This window comes from Chelonia mydas, chromosome 1, assembly GCF_015237465.2.
Source record: "Chelonia mydas isolate rCheMyd1 chromosome 1, rCheMyd1.pri.v2, whole genome shotgun sequence".
Classification (NCBI taxonomy): domain Eukaryota; kingdom Metazoa; phylum Chordata; order Testudines; family Cheloniidae; genus Chelonia; species Chelonia mydas.
The window spans coordinates 218,029,877-218,040,134 of NC_057849.1; the positions used below are offsets into that span (position 1 = coordinate 218,029,877).

The 10,258-nt window shown below is 44.0% G+C and overlaps 1 long non-coding RNA gene across 1 annotated transcript in view; it reads left to right on the forward strand.

Annotated features, from left to right (window-relative positions):
- LOC114018789 overlaps positions 1-7,403 on the forward strand; it is a 56,470-nt gene extending 49,067 nt beyond the window's left edge. The window contains exon 5 of the long non-coding RNA XR_006285831.1: positions 3,873-7,403. This is a non-coding gene — a long non-coding RNA (uncharacterized LOC114018789). The remainder of the gene's footprint in view (positions 1-3,872) is intronic.
- Positions 7,404-10,258: the final 2,855 nt, after the last annotated feature.

The following is a 10,258-nucleotide window of genomic DNA, read 5'->3' on the forward strand; positions in this document are numbered from 1 at the left end:
TAGCTGGAGTCGACATAACTTAGGTCGACTTACCCCGGTGTCTTCACTATGCTGTGTTGATGGGAGATGCTCTCCGGTTGACTTCCCTTACTCTTCTCAGAGAGCTGGAGTACCGGGGTCGACCGGAGAGCACTCTGCCGGCGATTTGGCGGGTCTTCACTAGACCCACTAAATCAATCCCTGCTGCATTGATTGCAGCACCGTCGATCTCCCCATAGTGAAGACCAGCTCTAAATAGCCAATTATCATTGTTAATAAAAATCCCAGTGAATTATTTTTATTATAAATGTTAATAGCAAAATAACATTACCAACAATGTTTTAGTTTACTGTTAATTATTACACTATCATAAATATGTACAGTTTGCTTATAAGACAAACACATTCTTTCTGAAAGATACCCTATAGTTCATCCACAAGTTGATGGGCTGAATGCAGGGATTACTAGCTTGAAGTTCTACGTCCTCTGTTCTGAAGGAGGCCAGAGTAGTTCAGAGTAGGTGATCATAATGGACCCTTCTGGCCTTAACCTTTATGAAACAGAGAGTTGCCTTCCTACCTCGTGGGGTTTACAATCTAAATTAGACAGCACTTGGGACAATAAGGTCCTAGTCCATAACTCCTAGGCACTACCTAAGTATGAATAAATAATAATAATAGCACATCCAAGGAGGATGAACAAAGCTGGGACTGGACTGTTTGGGAAAGATGTGTGTTAGACTTGGCCTACATTTAAAACTTATACCAGAGTAGATATGTTGGTTAGGGGTATGTGTTTGTGTATATGTATATATATATAATTTTAACTAACATAGCTATGCCGCTATAAGCCCCATTGTAGATTCACTTATACCTGCATAAAAGTGCCATTGCTTGTATAGCTTATGTCTTTCGGGGAAGTGGTGAAATCTATGCCAGAGGAAGCACTCTTTTGCCAGTATAAACTGTGTCTTTTGTAGGAGAGTCAGCTATACTGCCAATCTGGTATAGCTATGCCCCGAAAACTTTTCTGCAGTAGCCAAGTCCTAATTACAGTGGAAGAACAGGAGACATATGCTTTGTTAAATGGAATTCCACACAGTGCCACTAGAGAGAGCCTAAACAGCTGCCAGGCTGCTTGAAACAGCTGCTCTGTTTAACTCCCATTGAAATAAATGAAGGGGAAGGGAGGGGTGCAAGTATGAATATATCTCAAAACCTTTTCCTCTTACCATAAGTCTAATCAATAGTATCTTGTATACATGCTTTCAAATGTACATATAAAGCAAACAGATATACAAATTAAAAAAAAAACAAGCTGAAGAACATTTTGTAAGTAACAATTGCAGCTTTCTTGGTAAAATCAGGAGTCTGTTTTGAGACATGCTCTGTGAAACACACAATTTGTGTCACAACTTCATGTGTAAGTAGCTTCACTGTGTTGCAATGCAATATCAGCTGGATGTGACATCGCAGTGGAGTTTTATTCCCAGTGTCAATTGTTCGCTTTTTTAAGGGTATTTTTAAAGGCCTGTAAACATTTAAAGTTTATATTGTGGCTGGTGAGCTGCAGGACGTATCTGAATGTGTATATGGAGCAATCCATGCACATGGGAGCCCCTGAGGCAGTCTGGCTGAGGGAGAGCATGGCAAACTAGGGGTGCAATGCCCTTAAATGGGGCCCAGTATGCCCTCCCTACCATGATGGCTCAGGTCAGTCGACCAGAGGCAGACTGTGGCTAGATCTAGTCTAGTTAGGGTTGCCAATTTTGGTTGGATGAATTCCTGGGAGATTTAATCACACGACATAATCTTTAATAAAGATTAATTTTTAATTCCTGGAGACTCCAGGACAATCCTGGAGGGTTGGCAACTCCTAAGTCTAGTGCCCCTCAAGCTAGACTCTCCCAGCTTTACATTCAGACCATTTAATACACTGTTGTGTTATTGCATTGTGCACTTCTGTATGGTCAATGGAATTACATGGGAACAAAACTAGAGTGAGGCAGTGGTGAATCAGGACCAGAGAGTGGAAGGAGTGTGTTACAGGGTCACTGGCCCCTTTAAAAGGAGGTGGGCTCAGCCTGACTGATCTGCTACCTCCCAGATGAAGCTGTGGGGCTAGCAGCCAAGCGATAGCCTGAGGAGCACCTGGTCTTTCTGAAGACCAGCAGGAGCTCAGAGGAGCTAGAGAACTGCAGGGAGGCTCCTGTAATAGGTCTTGGAGCAGGGGGAAAACCCCAGCAAAAACTGCAGGGATCAGGAAGGCTCCTGCGTATGGGTCAGGGCAAGGACAAGGTGAGGGGCTGAGAGAAGTGAAGGAAAAGCAGCTGTGAACTGTAGCCCATGCTGAGCAGAGGAACTATTTTATTTGGACATTTTGCTTAATTTGCAGTTAATCAATAAATTGTGCCCTGAGGCCAGACCTGAAATAGACTCTTATGTGGCATTGGTCTTTCCTCAGCTGGTGAGGGAGCATGGCTGTGTAGAGACTGGCATTGTGAGTGGCCCTTTCTTGGGTCACACGTGATGGGGGAAAGAGATCAGGACACAAAGGCCAGGGCAAATCTGTTCAAAAAAAATTGGCAGAACCCTTCAATGTTGGGGACAGGCAGCGGCCACTCTGATGGCAATCACATGGCCCTTATCAAGAACGTATGTCACAGGGCACAGAATCTGTGAACTAAAGCTTACAGTGCATCTATGTGCCTGGGACATAAGAAACTACGTCAGTTCCTCTCCTGCCACGATTGCATCACACTACTTTATGTTGTAAACTTAGTTTGTTAGCTCAGTCACATGTGTACATGTATGCAGCTGTCTGTCTGTGCATCTGATACTGCATGTCTCTGTGCACGTGTCTGTCTTTGTCTACCTGGGTGTTTTGTGTTTGTTCTGTTAGCATGTATATCTGTATGTCATCATAGTCCTCTGTGCATGAGAGTGTGTGTACATGTCACTCGCTTCTGTTACTGTTTGTATATATGTCTCTGACAGTACATGTGTGTAACTGTGTGCATGTGAGACTGTACTCTGTGTCACTACTCTAGTTTGTGTGTGGGAGGCATGTGTATCTGTCTTTATAGGTATGTATATGTCACTTTGTGTGCTAACACATGTCTGTGTATGTGTCATTGTACTGTATTTCTCTCAGTATGTGCATGCATGTTTACAGACCTCCCAATGGTCCCAGGTTTCGTGGGACTGCCCACTTTGACCCACAATCCCTCCTGTCTCAGTTGAAGCCTCTCCTGTCCCACGGGGCGTTGTGGCCTGCTCCTCCGTCTCCCTTGCAGCCCATCCCCTCCTTGTTCTCCCATTTTTTCCTCATTCCCAACCCAGCCCCAAACAGGCCTTTCCAACCCCTCCTCTCTCTAAGTCCAGCATGCACTCAGACTGTTCCAGCCGAGTCCAGCCAGTCCTGTGGGACAGGAGCTGCCGCTGCAGGGTGAGTGCTGGGTGGGCTCGCTCTGCAGCCCCCACCCCGGGCATCTGTTATATTAATTTATGGGCCAGGGGTGTTAACATAACCCAGTCACTGGCCAACATTAAACAGTGTTAAACAAGGTTCAGGGTTTGATATACAGAGACCTCCACCTGCTTAGTGCCATGACAAACACACCATTAAACATCATTTTCACCTTTTATTAAAGATAAAGAAAAGAAGGAAGAACAGTTAAAGTATTTGAAATACAAGGTATTAAGTATGTCTTTCATTTTAATAACATCCCTTGTTCCCTTTCCTTTTAGCCCGGGAGCGTTTTTAGAAGGAAACCCCCCCTTATTTGGCAGTGTCTTAGATGGCAATAATGTCCTTTCAAGGAAAAGAAAAGTTAGATGGGATTGGATGTAGTTGTTGTTGTTGTTGTTAAAGTCTTATCTTGTTTCATCCAGGTGGTGTTTGGGATTCAGCTAGAGCCGGTAGAAGTGGCAATGTCATCTGGATCCCTCTCTCTGGCCTGGTCTGGTCAGGACATCTCTCTGGATCATGATGATAAAGGCCTGGGGTCCCAGGAGACTGTGGGTATAAGAGCTATGATGGTGATGTGCATTCCAGTAGCCATTTTTTCTCCCAAAACTCTTTCTTTAAGGACCCACAAAGGGAATAATCCCCTCATTATTTTGTCTGCCAGTTAGGTCTAATATCTGAGCAGGGGTGCTGGAACAGGAGGTGGGGGCAGGGGGCTATGGCCCCATCACTTTTTACTGGCTGTAAGGGCAAGTGATGGGTGGAGAGGAGTGAGATGGGGGCGGGACCTTGGGGGGAAGGTCTGGTGTGAGGGTGGGGTCTCGGGGGAAGTGGCAGTATCAGGAGGGACCATAGTTCATGAACCGGTGCCCCCGCACACACTTTTAGGGAGCTTCCAGCGCTCCTGTATCTGACACACCAATTTGGTTCATTAATTTCCAATCTTGTGGTTTTTTGTTTACCAAGCATGACCTTAACACAGTCCTTGAGTTATATCAATAGGCCTTTTTGTTTGGACTAATTTAGCCTGTCTCCTCTTCGTACTTTTTCCTGACAACATTTATTATTATAGCTAATTGTGACGTCTCATGAACTTTCATGTACTCTTTACAGTTGACCTCACAATTAGGTTAAATTTGTAGGCCCAGTTATGAAACCACCTCCCTTCCCTTAGAGCAGGAACTATCCCACTTCGACCACTGGAAATGTTGGGAGGTATGTGTTTGTACATAGGGTGATTGGAGTTTTGAAACAGGAATATATTCCTTAATGGCATGGGGAAGAAGTGTGAGGAGACTTGGTAGCTAGGATATCAGGTTGAGGGTTGTAAGATGTGGTGGTTTGAGGTGTGGTGTATTAAAAACTGCATTACCATTACAAGCTATTATTTCAACCTGTAAGTTCTTGCAGGATAGGGGGCTCTGTAGAGAAGCATGTGATCTGGGTCTTCAGCAGTCACTTTGAAAAGAGCCAGTCTAGAGCAAGCTGGGGTGAGTTGTGTCTCTTTGCCTTTGGGAGCAGCCTGCTTTGTCTCTCTGTTTTTGGTACTTGTTGTGTTAGGGTTCTGGCTTCTAAGAAATAAAATAGTGTTACATTGCAACCTTCTAGCAAGACTATTTGATGGGCTTTTTATCTAACTTTGCTGCACGTATTCTGTGAACATAACATGAAGAAACTTGTCCTGGAGATTGTGTGAGAGGTTTGGCAGAATTTTTTGGGTGGAATGGCTGCCTGCCTTTGTGGCCAGGTGAGCTGGCAGGAAAGCTGGCAGGCTGGTTCCGAACCTGCATATCAGGCTGCCTTCCACCGGAATCCTGCCTGGTTACCATTGGAATTTGGTCAAAATTGTCATGTTCCATTGGAATATTCAGATGTCTACAAATCAGCATTTTCCAACAAAAGTTCTATCAAAAAACTTCTGACTCACTCAAGTCATTATCCTCACAATGCTCCTGTGAGGTAGGGAAATACTATTATCCCCAATTTACATCTGAGGAGTTGAGGGAAAGTGACCAAAGGCCAGATTTTTAAAGGTGTTTAGGTGCCTGACTCCCACTGAAGTCACTTCACCTCTTTGTGCCTTGATTTCCCCATCTATACAATGGGGACAATGATGCTTACCTCCTTTGTAAAGCCCTTTGTGTTCTAATGAAGAAAAGAGCTCTGTAATATTATTATTTATCATTACTCACAGAAGTAATCATCTTGGCCTAAATGGGGTACTTGTACAAGTGAGGCTTACTAACCTAATGAAGGGTTGCAAGCTTAGGCCTTAATTCCCATATTATGAGAACAAGGGATACTCGTTAAAATTAACACCTAGTAAATGTAAAAACCAGTTAAGGGAAATATTTTTCTAGGTAGCAAATAGTCAATCTGTGAAACACATTGCTGGAGGAAGATGTCAAGAAAAATGCAGCAACAGGATTTGGAAGAATGTTAGATAATGTTATGGTAGTGGTAACTGTGACAACCCTTACTCACATGGATAAGGCTTACTCCCATGAATAGTACCACAGATATTGATTACTTACTCATGTAAATTAAAGGTTGTAGCATCAGGTTCAAAGAAAATATGAGTCATCACCTCTATTATTAACCTGCAAGAAACATTCCTTTAGGTCCAGGGGCATTATGAGGAATTTTTGCCTGCACCTGCAACATTTGACACTGACTGCTATCAGAATCAAGGAAACAGACTTGATTGATGATAACTGTGCATCTTACTTTTCTATATATTTTTCTGCTATATTTCCAAAAGGGCTGATTCCTTCCAGACTAATCAGTATTTTTCAAGAGTTGCCTGGGACTCATTTTGGAATTGGGATCTTCTGGCTTTGCCCCATCTCTGGGGCCAAATTTTCCCCTCTGTTACAAGCATCTTTTAACTTCAGTGGGGTTGCCAAGAAATAATTCAGCCTATGCATTTTATGTTGTAATTTATATCTATACAACCCCATTTGACTTCAAAGGAGTTGCCGAGTTATAAGAGAATTTGGTGCATAACTGATTTCTGTCATCTTTCACCTTTTCCTTCCTTTCTTTGTGGAGTTCACTGTCCAAGGAACTGGGCCAGTAAATTCAGTAAGAATACAGTAGTCCAATAAAGTTTGTGCTGTTGCATTGCAGAGAACCAGTGTTAGGGGATCCCACAGCCTGGAGCACCCCAGATGCTGGGCCCAGCTTCTGCTGAGTCCACCCCCTGGTGAATATTGTATTATAGAAAGAAAAGTGTGTTAAGTGCTTAAGTAAACAAAACTTATACACAGAACAGATGTTTGTAAAACAGCTGCCAAAAAGAAAAGCAGTCTCCTTGGATTGCATTTTGCAGCTACCTTAGGAGAAGATTAACCACAGGAAACTGCTAATTATTCAATGGCTTTTCCAGAGAGATGTTGGATTTCAGCTAAGGTGCCACAAGGACTCCTCGTTGTTTTTGCTGATACAGACTAACACGGCTACTACTCCGAAAAGTATTTTTTGGCCACCAGAGGGCTCCAGTATTGTTTCCCAAGCATGACATATTGACAGTGAGAAATATGAATAAATAATAGAATTGGAATATAAGGGATATACAATTAAACAAAAGCCTGGTTCTTACCGAAGTATATTTGCATGCAAAATTAGACTTGATATGATGTATATTTTGCTCTGTTGCCAAAAGTAAAGAGGAGTGGGAATCAAGAATTTGGATCCTACATTGCTCTGTAAAAGGGCATCTATTAAAATTATCTTTATATGTGATCTTTTGTCGTATGTCAGGGTGGGTTATGTATTTGTCTTTAGGTACTTACCTTCTTTCCATATGAGCATTGGACCTGTGGGTGGTTTTTATTCTTCAGTTCCAGTGACATTTTGTTGTTTTATCTGTTATTTGTATGTATTTGCCATTCTCCATTATCTGATCCCTTAAATAAATTACTGCAGCTATTTTATTAAACTATTTTTAGCAACCTAACAGAGTGCAATTCAAAATATATTTTCATTTGACTCCTTTGTTACAGCCCAATCCTGCAAACTCCTATTAATAAGTACACAAGAATAATGCTTTGCACCAACAGAGTATCTTTAATCCAAGTTTCTCAGAGCACTTCAAAAAGATGGGTAAGAATCTTTCCTCCTGTTTTACACATGGCTAAACTGAAGCACAGAATGGTTTTAGACCTGTGGTCACATTCAGCAGTGCCTTACACTATGGGGAGCCCCATTAAAGTCCACAAGATGCTGGGTGGAATAACAGGCTACTAAGGTTAAGTGAGAGCATCAGAAGATGGCCCTGGGTGACTAGCCCAAGGTCACACAGTGCAGTCTCTAGTAGGACTGGGACTAGAACTCAGGCTGTCTGATTCCCAACTTCATGCTATTGTGTTGCCTCCACATTGAACTTGTATTGAGTTTATCAGGTCTAGTTGCATGAGTGTGGGTTTGTAGGCTCATACCCGTATGTGGTACTCTATTTATCCTGGGCTAGACTGGGTCCTGATGGCACAGCCCATACTAAGGGTAGGGGTAGGGGTCACATTGCTGTGCCATCCCAGGGAAGGGACTTTGCCTCAGGAAGCCACGCTTCTCTCACTGATCTCCCCTTGCTCCAGGGGGCAGTAATTTCCTGCTGACCTACCCCAGCAGTAAATGACTACTCCCAGTGTGACTGCTCAGCTCCGCTGGCTCATTTGTCAGGAAAGCGGAGCCAAGGTTCTGCTCATTCCCTGCTTCTTCCATTCCAGTTCCCACCCCATTTGCTCAGGGTGGGGAAGTAATCAGGCACATAACACCTTTTAGCTCACTGTGCCTGCGTAGGGGAATAGGATGCGTTCTTGCACAGTGGGTAAAACTTAGGCCCAGTGGCAGAGACATCTAGGTGCTCAGTCCTGCAGGGTCCTGAACACTCAGTGGGAAACGAGGCTGTCGTGCACCTCACAAGAGATGCTCAACAACGTACAGGGCTGGGCCTCTAGACGTTTGAGAGATTCAGAGGGTGGGAGGAGGAAGATTTCACAGAAAGGAGTGCCAGGTATCAAGTGTCAAGCCTCTGTTTTGTGACTCAGTAAGGGGCAAATCCTGCCCCAGGCTTCTCCATGGACACGAAGGACCCCCTAACGGTAGAAATGGTGTTGGTTCTGCTACACAGTGCCAGAGACTAGCCTTGCACTCACTTCAATGGGGGTTTCCTGTGTGCCAGTTCACATAAGGTGCTTTTGTGGAGAGATGAGCTCAGAAGATCCCCGGCTACATGGGAGCCTGATAAAGTTGTGGAGGAACAATCCTCAGATTCAACCAAGCTCACGTTCAGCACAGCTGAAGGGTGGTGGAAGTCAAAGGCAGATCTATGCCATTGTTATGCCTCCCCAATCCCACGGGGAGCTGTGACTTAAATTGATCCCTAGTGCCATTTAGAGCAGCCACAGGCTGCTCTAACTTGTACCAGCTAAGATGGTTCCCTAGGCACTGTATCCTGACCCCGCAATCCCATCAAACACCCCCTTTTCACCTCTGAGTTTCCCCAGACATTCCCCCTAGACTTGGGCGGTAGGAGGTGTTATGCCACCTTTACACCAATCCAGGATTCCTGCACACTTGGAACAATCTTCATCAGCCCCTCTAGGGCCCATTGGTCTGGTAGCACAAAGGGACTTAAGTCAGGGCAGAAGATGTGGCCTATGGTGATTACTTTAGCCAATGGACTGGAGTAACTTTCACAGAACAGCTCTGCACCCTTTGAGGGAAGATTCCACCCCACTTCCCCTCATGGAGCTCATCTGCCGCAACCTCTAACACTTGATCTGCATCATAGAGGATAGATTTTGGCCAAATGTGGTAAAAGGTGTTAGTCTATCTGCAATGTGCTGTAGCTCAACCTGCATTGTGCCCTTCTAATTAATGCTGCTGTCTTTGCAAGACACGGTGCATAGAATGAAAAAATACATCCAGCTTTTCCTCTCTCATTAGAATTCTGCTATTCCTTCTCCCCCATTTTCCATTACCTTGTGTGTGTGTGGGGGGGGGGGCGCGTGTGTGTGTGCATTTTTCTGCCCTCTAAGATGATCTGGTTTCAGAGTAGCAGCCGTGTTAGTCTGTATTCGCAAAAAGAAAAGGAGGACTTGTGGCACCTTAGAGACTAACAAATTTATTTAAGCATAAGCTTTTGTGAGCTACAGCTCACGGAAGCTTATGCTTAAATAAATTTGTTAGTCTCTAAGGTGCCACAAGTCCTCCTTTTCTTTTTAAGATGATCTGGTGACTGTCAGCATGAATTGGCGACAGAGAAGAAGCTTTTATTGATTGCAGAGTGTTGTAATTTCTTGATTGTCCTTGAAGGAACCCCGGGTTTTGCAGCTGACCCTGAGCTGTAGCATCAAGAAAGCATGTATTTTTTTCCTGCCAGCTTTGCTACTATTTTTAGCCCTGGCCATTTTCTCAGGGGCTCCACAATCTATTTTTGAAAGCGTTGGCAGGCAGCCAAACCACTTTTAATTTCTAGAGGGGGGTGGCGGTAGAGGAAAAGGAGCGACTTGGTGTCTGCATTACCAACACCAGACATGATTAACGTGTGTCATTTGAAACCCACCAGCATGCTGCATAGTGTGACTGACTTTTGCCGATGCAGGCCGAGTATGCAGTACCTTTTTTTGAAGGAGGATCTTTGTGCTTCTTTCATTTCCCCCCTTTTGTGAAACAAGCTTTGGTCTGACCTCCCAATTGCTTACTGCTGCATGAACTTGATTTGCACGTTATTTGATCATCTAGAGGGACTAAATCAGATTTGGTCCAAGTGTTGCAGCTTCACACAAGCTTTTTCTTTTCTTTGGGA